This window comes from Mustela nivalis (genome assembly GCF_964662115.1).
Source record: "Mustela nivalis genome assembly, chromosome: 5".
NCBI classification, from domain to species: Eukaryota; Metazoa; Chordata; class Mammalia; order Carnivora; family Mustelidae; genus Mustela; species Mustela nivalis.
Window position 1 is genome coordinate 129,251,383 of NC_139024.1, and position 17,635 is coordinate 129,269,017.

At 34.6% G+C, this 17,635-nt stretch overlaps 1 long non-coding RNA gene across 1 annotated transcript in view; it reads left to right on the plus strand.

The window, feature by feature from the left end:
* Positions 1–16,511, plus strand: part of LOC309865616 — a 115,986-nt gene extending 99,475 nt beyond the window's left edge. Inside the window, exons 2-3 of the long non-coding RNA XR_014312199.1 lie at positions 5,880–5,939; positions 16,468–16,511. This is a non-coding gene — a long non-coding RNA (uncharacterized lncRNA). The remainder of the gene's footprint in view (positions 1–5,879; positions 5,940–16,467) is intronic.
* Positions 16,512–17,635: the final 1,124 nt, after the last annotated feature.

Consider the following 17,635-nt stretch of genomic DNA (forward strand, 5'->3'; position numbering starts at 1 on the left):
TAATAATCATAAAAATAAAAAAGAGGAAAAATTATTTGGCAGGCAATATTCTTTTTTTTTTAAAGATTTAATTTATTAATTTAACAGAGAGAAATCACAAGTAGATGGAGAGGCAGCCAGAGAGAGACAGAGAGGGAAGCAGGCTCTCTGCTCAGTGGGACTCGATCCCAGAACTCTGAGATCATGACCTGAGCCGAAGGCAGCGGCTTATCCCACTGAGCCACCCAGGCGCCCGGCAGGCAATTTTCTTAATTGCATTATTATTTATTATTATTTATTATTATCATAGTCTGTGTGTGTCGGTGGGATGTGGCTGGTATTCCAGTGAGTGCCATATCTGTGTTACACTGAGGTCCATGTCTGTAGTCAGTCTTTTTTTTTCTTTTAATTTATTTTCAGTGATCTAAAATTAATTGTTTATGCACCACACCCAGTGCTTCATGTAATAAATTCCCTCCTTAATACCCACCACTGGGCTCACCCAACCACCTGCCACCGTCCTCTTCAAAACCCTCAGTTTGTTTCTCAGAGTCCACAGTCTCTCATGGTTTGTCTCTCCCTCCGATTTCCCCCAGCACACTTCTCTCCATCTCCCAGTGTCCTCCACGTTATTCCTTACGTATTGAGTCTTATAAAAACTTTTATTTCTTTCCCTATTCTGCTTTGCATATGCTTACCTTAGATGTTAAAATGTTATAAACCTCTCCTGCCTGGTCCATTTTCTCTCTCTTATCTCATGATTTCTCATGCTCTCCCTGCCAACCCCACATGCCTTACAATATCTGGATATGACTAATTTCTTCCTGAGCTACTTTATTCTACTCTGCCATATGGTTGCCCTTCCCTCTTCTGTACCATAACTTCTATCCCCTGCATTTGTGCTTTAACAATACCTAATTCTTTTCACTACATCTGTATCTTTGAGGTCAATACTCAGTAGTGCAATCGCTGGGTCATAGGCTAGCTCTATTTTACTGGAAAGAAGGGCCATATGCACCCCAGTGTTCATAGCAGCAATGTCCACAATAGCCATTCTGTTGAAAGAGCCAAGATCCCCTTCAACAGACAAACAGATAAAGAAGATGTGATCTATGGATACAATGGAATATCACTCAGCCATCAGAAAGGATGAATACCCAACGTTTGCATCAACATGGATGGGACTGGAGGAGATTATGTTAAGTGAAATAAGTCAAGCAGAGAAAGTCAATCATCATATGGTTTCACTTATTTGTGGAAGCTAAGGAATAGCATGGAGGACATTAGGAGAAGGAAAGGAAAAATGAAGTGGGGGGATTGGAGGGGGAAATGAAACATGAAAAACTATGGACTCCAAGAAACAAACTGAGGGTTTTAAAGATGAGAAGGATGTGGGGATGGGTGAGCCTGGTGATGGGTATCAAGGAGGGCACATATTGCATGGGGCACTGGGTGTTTTACACAAACAATGAATCATGGAACACTACTTCAAAAACTAATGATGTATAGTAACTAACATAACATAATTAAAAAAAAAAAAGGAGGGGAACAATACCTAACACTCAATCTTTGCTAGTTTCTTGTTTACCTCCTTTTAAAAGTAAGCTCATTAGTGGTTTTTTGTTTGTTTGTTTGTTTTTTTGTCTCAACTAAAAGAAGAAAAATAATACACATTATTTTGAAAACATTTTGAACAGTGTACAAACGTTAGTCAAGTCCACAATGTCTCATCTCTTCTTCCTCCTAACATGGCTAAGTTGAAAAACCCTTTATCTGGGAAAAGATCATTCTCCTGCCACCTTGTGTAAGATTTTGGCTTTAGCTTAGATTATCCTTTCTTTCCTTTTCTGAAAATAAGTTGAAAATATTAATAGCCTCAGTTTCTTCTTCCAAAATATGACTGCTTCTTTATCAAGTGCAAAAGCAACCCATTTTGACCATAGTAAACAGCTTGGACCTACATTTTTGGCTCACTGTTTTAGTGAGACAAGTGGAGTGAAGATGACACACCATTTCCAAATGTATTCATAATTGGTAGACCATACTTCTAACTTGAAGCTTTGTTGCCATTAAACTACGACCAGACTCGCTATAATTACAGAGGTAAATTCTTTATATTTACTATACTTGAAATTACCATATAATACCAAAATAAAATTATGATTATGTGAAGAGTCTGTAATATTAAGAAGATGACTTTGAAATTATTGCTTATCTAAAGGAAATTTCCCATTTTATAATCTTGTATAAGCTTCCGTTGTCATTTCCTATTTAAAATCTATTAGAAGGCACTCTTATTTTCCCTTAAGTGGGAATTCAAATGTGGAACAAATTCATCCCAAAGGAACAGATTCTATATTCCACTGAAGACCAGGTGGCTTCCATGTGGCATTTTGCCTCTTGCATATTGTTCATCTCCTACAACAAATGGGGGTATGCTCTTTAGTAAACTAATTCAACTCAATTAGAGACATTGTCTTCAAGGGATAACATCATAGAGACTAGAATCAGAATCATGCTTTTGGGAAAATTGGGCCTAGGTTTTTTGTTTTGCTTTGTTTTGTTTTAAGATTTTATTTATTTATTTGACAGACAGAGACCACAAGTAGGCAGAGAGGCAGAGAGAGAGGGGGAAGCAGGCTCCCTACTGAACAGAGAGCTTGATGCAGAGCTCGATCGCAGGACCCTGAGATCATGGCCTGAGCCGAAGGCAGAGGCTTAACCCACTGAGCTACCCAGGCGTCCCTGGGCCCAGGTTTAGATGGCTTCTTTCCTCAATCTTATAAAACCTATTTGAACTCTACTGGATGCCAGAACTGCTTAAAAATATTTGGTCCCTTGTAATTTTAACCTTCCAGTATTCAATGCACCTGATCCATGTAATATCCTATAGTATTTTTGTCAAATGAAGACTCTCAAAGTGTGTTTCTTGGGAGACACTTTTCAATTGGTTGCTTACATTTCTGCATTTATTATTTGTTCTAGACCATCCTTTTTTTTTAAAGATTTTATTTATTTATTTGAGAGAGAGACAGTGAGAGAGAGCATGAGAGGCGAGAAGGTCAGAGGGAGAAGCAGACTCCCCATGGAGCTGGGAGCCCGATGCGGGACCCGATCCTGGGACTCCAGGACCGTGACCTGAGCCGAAAGCAGTTGCTTAACCAAATGAGCCACCCAGGCACCCAAGACCATCCTTTGAAGATGGTTGTATTGAATAGACTTGGAAGACAGAAATAGTATCTTTTTTTTTTTAACTTAACCTGTTGTGTTTGCAAATATTATCTGCCTCTGTTTTGATTCTTCTTGTGGAAACTGATGCTCAGAACTGATATATAACTCCCACCCCTACACACACACACACACACGCACACACACAAACACACAAACACACACACAAATACTGTTAATATTCTGGCTACCTCTATTGCTGTGAATAATAAACTATATTATTTCTGAGCCATGAGTCTGCGTCTTCTATCAACACCCAAGAAACCACGGCAGACTCATACACCAGCTTTCAAATAAGGGAAAATAATCTCAGATGCTTTATATTTTTTGATAGTGTTACCTACTACTGAACATATGACTGAACACATATAAAGCTGGAGCCATGACCATTTAGAGCTTCTTCTGTGGAAGAACTATGCATTCACTAGTAAACAAAAGTAGTTTTATCTTTTTTTTTTTCCTTCCTGGACACCATTTCCTCTCTCACACTGTTGCTCAAATTGGATGGAGTCTAAGGTCCTTTGAGGAAATTTTTGTTTAATGACTCAAAATAAAATAGGAAGTGTCTAAAGTGCTAAATGTAATTCTAGATAAAAGGTATAAGATCATGCCAGAAAGGATAGTAATTTTATCTAACAACTGCCTGTTCACCCCTTATTTGATCATTAACTAATCTCCAAATTCCTGACTAAATCCCTTTTGTAAGCCAGAATGTGAGCTAAAAACTGGGATTTTAAAAAAGTTTTCATTTGAAATCCAGTTAGTTAACATATATGGTTGTATTAGTTTCATGTGTACAATATAACATCTAGCACTCGGTGCTCATCATGACAAGTGCTCTAATTAACCCCCATCACTTATTTAATCCATCACTCCTTTCAGATCCTCTCAAGTAACCATCGGTTTATTCTCCGTAATGAAATGTCTGTTTCTTGCTTTCTTTCTCTTTCTATGTCTTATTATTTCCCCCTTTGCTTGTTTGTTTTGTTTCTTTTATTCCATATATGAGTAAAGGTATTTGTCTTTCTCTGACTGACTTATTTCACTTTTAGCATTATACTGTCTAGTTCCAGCCATGTTATTGCAAATGGCAAGATTTCAGTCTTTTTTATGGCAGAATAATATTCCATTGTATATACATACCACTTATTCTTTATTTATTCATCAATTGATGGATACTTGGGCTCTTTCCATATCTTAGCTTTACAAATAATGCTACTATAAACATAGGGGTGCTAGCATCCCTTTGAATAAGTTTTCTTATATTCACTGGGTAAATACACACCAACAGGATTGTTGGATCACAAAGGACTTCTATTTTTAAATTTTATGGAAATTCCATACTGTTTTCAAATATGGCTGTATCAGTTTGCATCACCACTAACAGTTCACAATTGTTACTTTTTCTTTTTTTTAAGATTTTATTCATTTGACAGAGAGAGATCACAAGTAGAGAGAGAGAGGAGGGAGCAGGCTCCATGCCTGGCAGAGAGCCCAATGTGGGACTTGATCCCAGGACCCTGAGATCATGACCTGAGCTGAAGGCAGAGGCTTAACCCACTGAGCCACCCAGGCAGCCCCCACAAGTGTTACTTTTTCACATCCTCTCCAACACCTTTTGTTTCTTGTAGTGTTGATTTTAGCCATTCTGACAGGTGTGCGGTGGTATCTCTTTCTAGTTTTGCTTTGCAATTTCCTGATGATACATGATGATGGACATCTTTTCATGTATCTACTGAACATTTGAATGTGTTCTTTGGGGAAACACTTGTTCATGTCTTCTATCCATGTTTTTATTGGATTATTTGTTTTTGGATGTTGACTAAAAACTGGATATTAAGTAACACACAAGACAGGTTTCCTTGAGCTTAAATTTTATTTGCATGAGTGTCATTAACAGGAAAAAATATGCATATGTGTATGTACAAGTGTGTTTATGTATACATCTATCTATCTATCCTCTATCCCCTGTCTTCTAATTGTGGTAAATCTTGTAAAGTGGGAAATGGGATAGTCTGAAGAAATGTGCTGCTGGATATGTTGGGTAAGCAAATTTAATTGCACTCAGATGCATTGGATATAAGTGAATCACTCAAATGAGTTATTTAATATTATATAGAAACAAATTAAAATTTTATGTAGTTGAAAATAATAGGTAGTTAAAATAATTTTTGTTGTTTGTTGTTTTTGTGTCTTTTTTTTATTTATATATACTATGGTGTGAATGTTTATGTCTCCCAAAATCATATTATGAAATCTAACTCTGGAAGTGATAGTATTAAAACATAGGGGCCTTTGGGAGGTGATTATGTCATAAGTGGGATTACAGTCCTTTTAAAGGAGACCCCAGAGCGTTCTCTTGATTCATTCATCATGTACGTTTACAGTGAGAAGATAGCCATCTATGAGGAAGTGGGCTCTCCCTGGATCTGCCCATTCCTTAATCTTGAACTTCTCAGTTCTAGAACTGTGAGAAATAAATTCCTGTTCTTTATAAGCTATTCAGTCTATATCATGTCCGTTATAGCAGCCTGCATGCAGAAGAACACTATGACCTAAAACGAGAGCAATAAATATAAAGTTTCAGTAAAGTCAGTTGGTACAATGTTTTTTTACTTAGAGAAGACATGCTGCTTCATGTTAAACCTTGATATTGGATATGTTTCTTGAAGGGCCACTTCTTACTCCTTTGTGTGTTTTCCACAAAGTCCAGGATGATGCCTTACATAAAGGTAATATTTTATAAATACTGTTGGAAATATATACTTCTCTAAAATCTTATTTTGCCTACAGATTACTTGGATCCACTTTGCCTTGTGTAGAATATTTGAAATATATTAAGAACAGAATGTCTCTCTAAATAACATTTAGAATCATCATTAGTTTATGACTCCTGACTCATTTGTTTATGCAGTGATACTTACTGCAAGAACACTGAAGTTTGTAATATAATTTTTGAATTAATCACCAAGCTAGTTTATTATAACTTATGAAAAAATAATTTCTCATGTTGGTTTAATTCTGCTCTTATGTTATGGTCATGACATTTTCATTAAAATAAAGTAGAAAATAGAAGTAAATAATAAATGAAAAATAAAAAATAATAAATAAAAAAATAAAAGTAAAACTCTTGTGAAATGTTAAACTTTTCTTACTTATTTTGTTTTGCTTTTCCTCTACGATGCTGGCAAAGCTGTATTTTGCAGATAGATTCAATTTTCTAGTTGCTAGGTTTGTTACTTTTGCTAAAATTTTCAAAATATAAGAAGTTGAATAGTCATGGATTGTTTATTAAACTCCTTATCTACACATATAAAAATAAAACAATGATGGTGACCTGGGTATTTCTAAAATTGTATTCTGTTTTTCCATATTATGTTTTACAATGTAATTAATAAAGATTTTGCATATATTAACACCCATCCCCTTCTATCTCATCTGTATGTCCATTACAGAGCATGTATGATTTCTATTCATTGCTATGTTGTGGTGAAGAGATTGTCTGAAGTAGTCCTATATTTATGCAGGTAGATCTTAAGCTACGGTGCTCTTGTTTATTTGCTTGTTCGTGATCAGTATGTCTGAAAGATGGTAACTATTGCATCAGGTATGACGATTAAAAAATATTATTGGTGCCTGATACACTGTGATGAAATAGGTAAGTCGATTCATAATTTGTTAATTAAATTAGAAAAAAATTCCTTTGGATTTGTCCTTTATTAAGAGTTTTTTGTTTTTTAACAAATTGCTTGGGATGTTTTTTGTGTAATATATATCACATGCCTCAACCTTTAAATTTGAATGTAGAAAAGAGTTATCAGAATGAGCCTAGAAAATATTGTTATGAAATATTTGTGTTCTGTTATATTATGTTAACTTAGGAAATAATGGTAGTTATTTTTATTAGCATTTCCTACTTTCCACATGCCCTTACAGATGAGATATCATGTTTTTCCTACTCTTTTTATCGTGGTTGTTATATTCTTCATGATCAATAACAATCAATGAAAATTCATAACATTAATTTTCTTTGGGAAAGTGATATTTTAGCAAGAATCCATGACCAAAAATTTTAGCTGTTGTTCTTCTAGGAGATGAGACTATCAATGTTCCCGAAATTTCAAGAAATAGAACTTATTAATTGTGTTGGTTGATGTTTATTGTCTCTGAACTTAGAGATGCATAATTCAATTTAAAATTTATTTTGGGGGCGCCTGGGTGGCTCAGTGGGTTAAAGCCTCTGCCTTTGGCTCAGGTCATGATCCCAGGGTCCTGGGATCGAGCCCCGCATCGGGCTCTCTGCCTAGCAGGGAGCCTGCTTCCTCTTCCCTCTCTCTCTGCCTGCCTCTCTGCCTACTTGTGATCTCTATCTGTCAATTAAAATAAATAAAATCTTTAAAAAAATGGAGTGGACCTTACGGGGGTGCTTATCTGAAATTGAGGGACATTATAAAAAAAATAAAAAATAAAATTTATTTTGAATTGAAAACAAGATCTTACTGAAGTTTAGGCATCCCACTTTATATCAGGCCTCCAGTACATTATAATTTATTTATAGAAAATTTCATAAACATGAATGTCACTTTTCCTATTGCATTTATACTGAAACTGCAATGACTCAAAGATGTCAGATCTGAAAAGCACTACCTTTCTATAACTTCTGTTTCCTAGAAGGAATGGATATACCATTTTAGCACAATTATCCAACAGTATTCAAAACCACCATGAATTTTAAGACATAGTTTTTACACCCTAAAAATCAAGTATGAAAATGTATAAACAACCAAATCTCTACCTGTAAATGAAATACTCCCACACAGACGTGTTTTAAAACTTTCTAACTTAAGGGATTTGATAGCACAGACTCAGGGTAGTAGTTTCAGTGCCTACAGTATACTTTCAGGGAGAGAGTAATGTAGGCTCTGAGTCACTTTCTGCCTAGAGATGACCTAATAGTGGTTCTGCCATTGTTTGTCTGTTTTTGAAAATACGTTCCTGGGCGTCATTCAGAAAATGCAGAGTTTGGCAATCTATATAAATTAAGGATGATCTTTTTGAATGTTTGTCTTTCACTACATCAAATTAACATAATTGGACAGAAATTCCACTAAATGAAGCATTGTTAGGAAACGTGTAAATTGGAGCTGCTCAAATTAGTTGCTCTTTGAACTATGTGCTGTTGGTTCAGGATTAGATAAGGAGTTTGAAGGAAAACCTAAATCATTGCTTCCTTTTTTGAGAGAGTCTTAGCATATTTTCTTAAAATTAGCTGAAATAAACAATGTGTTTAGTCGCAAAGTGATTTGCATTTTTGCACAAACTCCCTATCTCCTTGAGAATTATAACAAATATTTCATGAAACATCATTGATCTTTACTTTGTGACACTGCTGTAAAGTACATTCAGAGTTGCCAGTTAAAAGTGTTAGTGTTGAGATGAAATGTCATGCATTTTTCTTCACTTCCATGCAAATGAACACAGTAATTTATTAAGACACAATGAAGAAAAAAAAATTGACAATGAGTTCCAGATTTTAAAAATCACTTGCCATTCAATCCAAATTGTGAGTTTGATCGGTTACCGAACACTTTATAATGCACCCCCGGTAATTTTACAGAGATTATTTTTTTCTTACCAATTCTTGATTATTCTGTCTTGCAATGCAGAGAAAGCTAACTAAATTAAAATAAACTTCCGTTAATTTTGATTGTTATAAACTTAAAACTGATTAATTTCCATATACAGAGTTTAAAATGTTCACAATTTACATTAAATATATATTCTGTGTGTACCTTGGAAAAATTATACTGAAAATTGAAATTAAAATGATGTTGTATATAGCTGCAAGAAGCCGCCTGTCCCATTTCATCTTACTATATAAGTTTTGTCAGGTAATTTATAAAATCCCTTACTGCATAACAAGTCTATTTTTATTGGAATGGGTAGTAATGTTTCTTCTTATTTCTAAATAAGAGTTGGTCTATGTATTTTTCCTAAGTGGCTTCATGGTCTTGAACTGAGAAATCTCAGAACATTAAACATCAAAATAATATATTTTGACATAATTAGACATCAAGGAAATGCAATTAAAATGACACTGAGATATCACTACCCACTTACCAGAATGGCTAAAACTAAATATAATGACAAGACCAAAAGAAAAAATATACCATTTGATGATACACAATGGCAAGTTGTACCATAACTTAACCATCTAAGACTAGTGAAGTGTTAAATTTGTTTTTCTAAGCAATGTTTTGGGTCACTTACCACTTTTCAAGGATATAAAGTGCTACCATTTTACTTAAAACTGTGAAATTTGGTCAGATTTAAATTTCAATTTATGTTAAAACATTCTGTAAACTGTGTTAAACTTTGACATTTGTTCCCTCTGTTCAGTGAATAACACTATATCATATTCTGAAAAATACGCTAATTTTCATTTTGAAAAATATCCCTTTTTCCTCTTATGGTAATTATTAATATGAATTAATAGTAGAATTTGATATGGTTCCATATGCCCATAAATACCTTTATTGTATATTATCAAATTTAATAATGAATATAATGTACTTCTTTGGACAATTTTTAAAGACCAGTCTACTCTTAAAACAAAAAAATGGAGACGCACTTCTTTAGTTCACACAAATTTCATTTTATTATATATAACCTCAGATAAATTTCAACAAATCATAATTTATTAAAATTATGTCTACTTAAAAATCTCATAGAGAGTAAAACCATCAAAAATAAAAATAAACACACACAACACACACACATCACCCATGTATTGGCAAATTACAGTTGCTGTAACAATACATTAGGCATTCCACTGTTGAGGGCTATCAAAATTTCCATCAGTGACAAGAAGATTTGTATCCAAATGGACTGATTTTCCAGAATCCAAGAAAAAGTCTCCTAGGGTTTATTTAAAGATAAATATTTGAACAAATACTTCTTAAATTTAGGAAATTCAGAACATACGATTAAGGAATATTTGCAGTGCAGACTATATTCAATCCTTCCTTCAAAATGTGCCTTTGAGTACATAATTCTGTTTTCTCTATCTAAATTGAGCTGTCCTCCAAGGAAGTTTTCTAAAATGTGTATCTCTGTGTGATAAATGTTCTAAGACCTAACATGCTTCATTGTATTTTTATTGTGCTCTCAAATTTAATCAATAATTTGGCTTGATGTATAATATCTAGTTTCAAATATCTTTTCCATCTATACAAACACCCAGCTGTCTCCTTTATATGCTATTACTATTGAGAATTCTGCTGTCAGTATTATTCTTGTACATTTTAGGTGATCTGTTCTTCTCTTGGGCATCATTTATGCTCTTCTCTGTTTTTGATATTCTTAAAACTCACCATAAAGTATATGAGTGGTTTTGTGTGTGTGTGGTTTTTGTTTTGTTTTGTTTCTGATTTCTCATGTTTGGCATCATTTTAAGTCTAGTATCTTTTATCTTTCTTTAATTCTCCAAAATTTATCTCAGTACTTATTTAAATATTTTCTTTATTTTTTTTTCTCTTCTGCTGCATTTGGGCAAAAGTCATTAATTTGTTTGTTTGTTTTTCCCAACTCATTTATTCATTTTACAGCTATATTCATCTTAGTCTCCATTTATTGTATTCTTTATTTCAACAATTTTCACTTAATTTATATTCACAGTATAGTATCTTTTCTTTGTATATGTATATCATTATTTATCATACACTTTTAAGCTATTTTTTAAATTTTTTATTTTTTATAAACATATATTTTTATCCCCAGGGTTACAGGTCTGTGAATCACCAGGTTTACACACTTCACAGCACTCACCAAAGCACATACCCTCCCCAATGTCCATAATCCCACCCCCTTCTCCCAAACCCCCTCCCCCCAGCAACCCTCAGTTTGTTTTGTGAGATTAAGAGTCACTTATGGTTTGTCTCCCTCCCAATCCCATCTTGTTTCATTTATTCTTCTCCTACCCACTTAAGCCTCAGCTATTTTTAAAAATATTTTATTTATTTATTTGACCGTGAGAGATCACAAATAGGCAGAGAGGTGGGCAGTGAGAGAGGAAGGGAAGCAGGCTACCTGCTGAGCAGAAAGCCCGATGTGGGGCTTGATCCCAGGACCCTGAGATCATAACCTGAACCGAAGGCAGCGGCTTAACCCACTGAGCCACCCAGGCGCCCCTTTTAAGCTATTTTTTTAAAGTACTGTCATTCTTTTTTTTTTTTTTAAGATTTTCTTTTTTTATTTATTTGACAGAGAGAGATCACAAGTAGACGGAGGGCAGGCAGAGAGAGAGAGAGAAAGAGAGAGAGAGGGAAGCTGACTCCCTGCTGAGCAGAGAACCTGATACAGGACTTGAACCCAGGAACCTGAGATCATGACCTGAGCTGAAGGCAGTGGCTTAATCCACTGCGCCACCTAGGCGCCCCTAAGCTATTTTTTTAATTCCTGTTCCAATAACACTTGGATTGCCATATAAAGTTAACCACATCATCTTTTTTAGGTAAGTAATTGTACTTTTTATGTGCATAGTTATTTTGGTCCATGAGTTCAGCTCCTCTTAGGATCATCAAATCTCTGTAAAGTCTGGGTATGCTAGGATTTTCTAAGCAACAATAAAATACATTGAAACCTGGTAGCTTAATTATAATAATGTTTTCTTTTTCAATCATTCACAATAGTATTACATTCTGAGTAGCTTCCTTCTATTTTGCAGCTATAGTGTTTGGAAAAACTTGAATTGTGATATCACTGTGATAATGTGAATTAGTCAGGGTTTTTCAGAGAATCGGGAAGATAAAAAAAGGAAGATATTCTCCAGGGCCAACTCTAGAAGTGACTATTAAAACATCTGTCCAAATTCAATTGAACAAAACTCAGAAATGCCATCTCCAGTGAAATACAAAGAAGATTATGTATAGTTCTGGGCACACACATCTCATTTAACCCAATGATGTATATCAATGAAAGACTGAAGGCCAATCACCACTCCATGGGAGAATTTAAAAATAAATTTACTAATGAGGCCAAGAATTCAGAATCACAAATAATTCAGAACTAATAATAACTGCCTTCACTTGATGTAAGATAAATCCTACGATCAAGTTTCAATTTTAAATTCTTACAATTTTAAATTCTTAAATCCTTATGAAGAAGCATCATTTGGAGGGAGCAGTTTTCATAATTTATCATCCATCAGCCTTTTTTTTGAGATTTTATTTATTTCTTGGACACAGAGAGAGAGAAAGAGAGAGAGAGAGAGAGATCACAAGTAAGCAGAGAGGCAGGCAAGCAGGGAAAGAAGCAGGCTTCCTTTTGAGCAGAGCCCGATGTGGGGCTGGTTCCCAGGACCCAGAGACCATGACTTGAGATGAAGGCAGAGGCTTAACCCACCACCCACGTGATGAGAGAGCCACTCAGGTGCCCCTCATCCATCAGTCTTAATTGATTGGAGGAAAATGTGTGGAGGAATAATGCCTTAGGGAGCTAATCTCTCTAAAGAAGGTTTTTGTACAGTTCTGATAGCCTCTAAACATCCAGCTGATTTCTACAGTGACAGGCCTGTTAAAACCTGTCTTCAAACCAGGAATAGAGCTTGAAACATACCAGTCAAGAGCAACTTTGAGTCTTTTAAGGAATTTATCATCATTTCTTTGTTTTTGGTTAATATCTGAAATAGTTCCATATTACACTTGCATAATTCCTCCAGAGCTGACTTTGAAGGAGGCATTCAGTTCCAGCTAGTTCCATATTTTGGCAAGAACTATAATTCTATATATAAACAAAAAAACATATTTTAGGGCGCCTGGGTGGCTCAGTGGGTTAAAATCTCTGCCTTCGGGTCAGGTCATGATTCCAGGTTCCTGGGATTGAGTCCCACAGTGGGCTCTCTTCTCAGCAGGGAGCCTGCTTCCATTCCTCTCTCTCTGGCTGCCTCTCTGCCTTCCTGTGATCTCTGTCAAGTAAATAAATAAAATTTAAAAAAAACATATTTTATACCAGTTATTCATGTTTATTAACGAAGATATCACAATACAAATAATACAAACAGTTGCTCTTTATTAATACCTTCAACCAAGATCAAAAAATATGTCATATTTTATACAAAAATTTTATATCATCTGATTGGTCAGATATATATAAAATTACTTTTAAAGTTTTAAAAATATCATCAAATATTTTCATTTAAATGCAAATTTGAAAAAAAATCTACTTTTCCAAACACGACTTTTCATCCTATTTTTTTTGAATTTTGTCGACAATTGATAAAATGTTTAGCGAGACTATAAATGTTAGATCAAAAAAATGATAAATAGATGTAGGTTCAAATTATTATGTTCCATTAAAAATGATTTAGTCTTTGATGAACATCTGCTTGGTAATATGTTGTATCCAGATATAGTAAATTAATGACATATATAAAATTATAGGGAAATGACACCTTCCGTTCCATTATGAGTAGAGCTTTTAAAATGCTATTTGTCACAACCTGTCATCTTGTCATTATGTAGCATTATGTAGCATTTAAAAAATGTATACTCTTCACTTCGAAGTCTTTTAGAAATCTAAAATATGACTTTCTATGGTTTGTGTTTCCATATTCCTTTATTGCCAGTTTGAACAAATCCACATGCTTGGATTCAAAGGTAATAAATTCCTCTTATTTGGAAAAATGATGTTTATTTTTGTTCTCTCACCCTTCGCAGGTGGTTTCATTTTAGCACACTTCAGAGTTATAATTTCATGCTTATTAAAAACATTTATTATGATCTACATAGATGAATGAAACTTTTATTTTATTAAATTATTTGCCAAAAAATCTGTTATTTTTAAAAATGTATTTCCTTTGAAGGGTTAATTTAGAGCGTTCAGAGAGGATCTAGAAGTGTGATATTATGCAATTTTTAAGTAGGTATGAAATGGTTATTTATATGATTGTTTCTTTAAGGCTTATGTATATTGTCCATTACATGCTATAAAATATTTTGAAAGTAAATTTAAAGTATGTTTTACATAGTTTATTTTTTGGAAAAAATATTGAAATGACTTATGAAATTCAGTATACTCTCAACATTAATTTATTTTGAAATTTACCAGTTGTCTACTGAACCTATTATATGGCAGATATTACTTCAGACTACACTGGTAAATGAAATACTTGGCTTTGTAGAACTTTTATTTTCATGGGTGAGACAATTAAAAGCTATAACCCTTAATAAAAATTGCATAGTGCATTCAAAAATGATGAGTAAAATGGGGAAAAAGAAAAATTCGATCAGGGTGAGAAAAATCAAGGTTGCTAGGCAGGGGATGGGAGTTAAAATTTTTAATAGGAAGATCAGGGTAGTTACAATGAAGCTGACAATTGAACAAAGGTATGGAAAGGTGATGAATTTGCCCAGAACTATTAGCAATAAGATCACTCCAGACAAAGGAATTGGCTATCTTGAAGGCCATAAGGTTGGATCATGCCTGGCATATCTGAGGAATAGCAAGGAGGCCACTGTGAGTGACTGAAGAGTAGCAGGGAAAGAGGTCACAGAGGTTAAATGAGTCGCTAGATCATGTAAAAGCTTAGAAGTCATTGTAAAACTCTGGCTTTTATATTTGGAAACTTACTGTGTGATAGAATTTCTGCTAATAACTGAGAGTTCAAATGTCCATAAAATTTCAAGGATTCTTATTCTAGTAAGACAGAATAAAGAAAAAGAGTTCATATTTTCACATGGTGTAACAAATGCTCGGAGATCCAAGTGTAGGAAGCTATGGGAGCACAGAAGAAGGCACTAAAATCACACCAATATATTTGATGACTGTGACTATATATAAATTTGTATTTTCTAGATTTTTTATAGTCATGGAATCACACAGTATATACTATTCTTTGCCTGGCTTTTCTTTTCTCAGCATCATTACTTTGAGAATCTCCAATTGTAAATAGTTCATTTTGATGTTGAATAGTAATCTCTTTAATGAATAGATCATAATTTGTCTTTGCTCAATTGATGGATATTGATGAACATTTCCACTGTTTTCAATTCTTAAAGCTGCTATGAAATTCATATACAAGTCCTTGTATGAACATAGGGTTTGTTTCTCTTGGTTAAATGCCTAGAAGTAAAATGGCTATTTGTGTAACTGCAACATATTTTGCATTTAAAAAATTTTTCAAACTATTTTCCAAAGTGGTGGTATCATGATATATGCCAACAACAGTTTAGATTATTTGTTGCTTCTCAATCTAGCTCGGACGAAGTACAATTAGCCTTTATAATTTTAGCCATTCTAATAGATATGTAAGCATGTCTCATTATGATTTTAGTTTGTATTTCTTTAATGTCTAAATGTTGAGAAATTTGTCATGTGCTTATAAGACATCCATATCCTTTTGGTGACATGTCTCTTCAATAATTTTCTTCAAAATTGGATACTCTCTTTGGTTATTAGTAAGGTTTTTTATTTTTTTCATTTTTTAATAATCAGAGTAGATGTCCATTATCAGATAAATAATTTGCAAATCCCTTCTTCATCTTTACGGTTTCTCAATGGAGCTTTGATAGCTGTGTCTTTCAAGAAAGTGCTACTTCTTTCCTGGTACACCAATGTATGACTAGAACATTATCAATGTTGACCTTTGCAAAGAAAATCATGGCTTAAGATAGATGTAGTATGCGGTTGTTTGGAGTGTTCTGTAATATCAAGCATATCTAGTTAGTTGATAATTTTGTTCAAGTCTTACATATCTTACCAATTTGATGACCATTTGTCTATATAATCTTAAAATAAGGGTGTTGAAATTTTTTTCCATTTCTCTTCTAAAGTAGAAGTTATGATTTTTTTCTTAGTTTTTCCCAATATATCCCCAAATCTGTTATTAAATATTCAAAGTCAAGAATTATTATACTCCCTGATGAATTCATCCTTTTACTCTTCTGTAATTTTGACTTGATCTTTATGTCTGATAATGAAATTTGCTTTAAAATCACTTTTCATTATCTTGATATAACCACCAAAGTTATAGTGTTATTAGTGTTAATATAGCATACTTTTTCTTTTACTTTTTAAAGCAATTCTATATTTATTCCTGACAAAGAAACAAAACAGATTTTTAACTCTGGAAGCATCTTTCTAAATTATCTTTTTTTTTTTTAAATAAAGCAGTAGCAATTATTGGTAAGGGACCTAAAGTGAAAGTAGGATTAGAAATTTATTTATTTATTTAGTAAAAGATTTTATTTTGTTTATTGACAGCAAGAGAAAGAGAGAGATAGAGAAGAAGAAGATCACAAGCATGGGGAATCACGTGCAAAGGGAGAGGAAGAAGCAAGCTCCTTGTGGTGCAAGGAGTCCCATGCAGGGCTAGATCCCTGTACACTGGAATCATGACCTCAGCCAAAGGCAAACATCTGCTTAAACAACTGAGTCATCCAGGCACCCCTAGAAAATTAAAAAAAAAAAGACCTTTTAAAAACATTTTGTTTCTTTCTTGTATTTTTTTAAATATTTTATTTCTTTGACAGACAGAGAGATAGGAAGAGGAACTATAAGCAGGGCAGAGGGAAAAGGAGAAGCAGGTTTCCCACTGAGCAGAGAGCCTGATGTGGGGCTCCATCCCAGGACCCTGGGATCATGACCTGAAAAGAAGGGACACTTATGGATGAAGCCACCCAGACACCTCTTTTCTTTGTTTTTAATATATGGCAACTGATGCTTCCCAGCCACGAGGAGCATATTACCTATTGATTAAATCTTTGATAACAACCTATTTAAAAAGGTGTGTAAATATATACTTACTCAGATTTATACACTTTGTGTTTTCTTCATAATTTGGGGCTGGACCCCATGGTGACAACACTGCTTTCAGCCTTTGCCTTCCCATCTTTTGATACCAGGTATTTGGTCAGCAAAGCAAATTAGTATCAAAATTAATAAGCCCTTGGCACCATATTTCTGGAGCAGGGGTTGCTCTTAGCCAAGGCCCAGAGCAGTTGACCTCCCCTCGCTAGTGCTATAGCCCCAAGGACTAGGTCCCTGCCACCAGAACTCAGTCTTACATGTTATGCTAAGCAGACAAAACCAAAACAGGAAAGCTCCGACACCTTTCACTGGCATGCCTCATCTCCAACTCCCTCGACGTCCAGGCAGTGCCAGATGCCAGGGAGGGGTCTTGGTCCAACATATGGGCGGGAAGGAAGTAGCCACGAGCAAGTACCTGCCTCTCTGTGCCTTTCTTTCATGAGCAGGTTGTAAGGAGGAGGAAGAGAAAGGGGAAGAGAGGTGAACTTCAGGGGGTGAAGGCCTCAGGTAGGCAGCTGGCTCCTGCCAGTAGGAAAGGGACAAAGGAGAAGGCAGTGAGTCTTGCAGGGAGGGTGGGGGGTAAGGGTTACAGCTTATGACGGAATCTGGACAGGAGTAATAG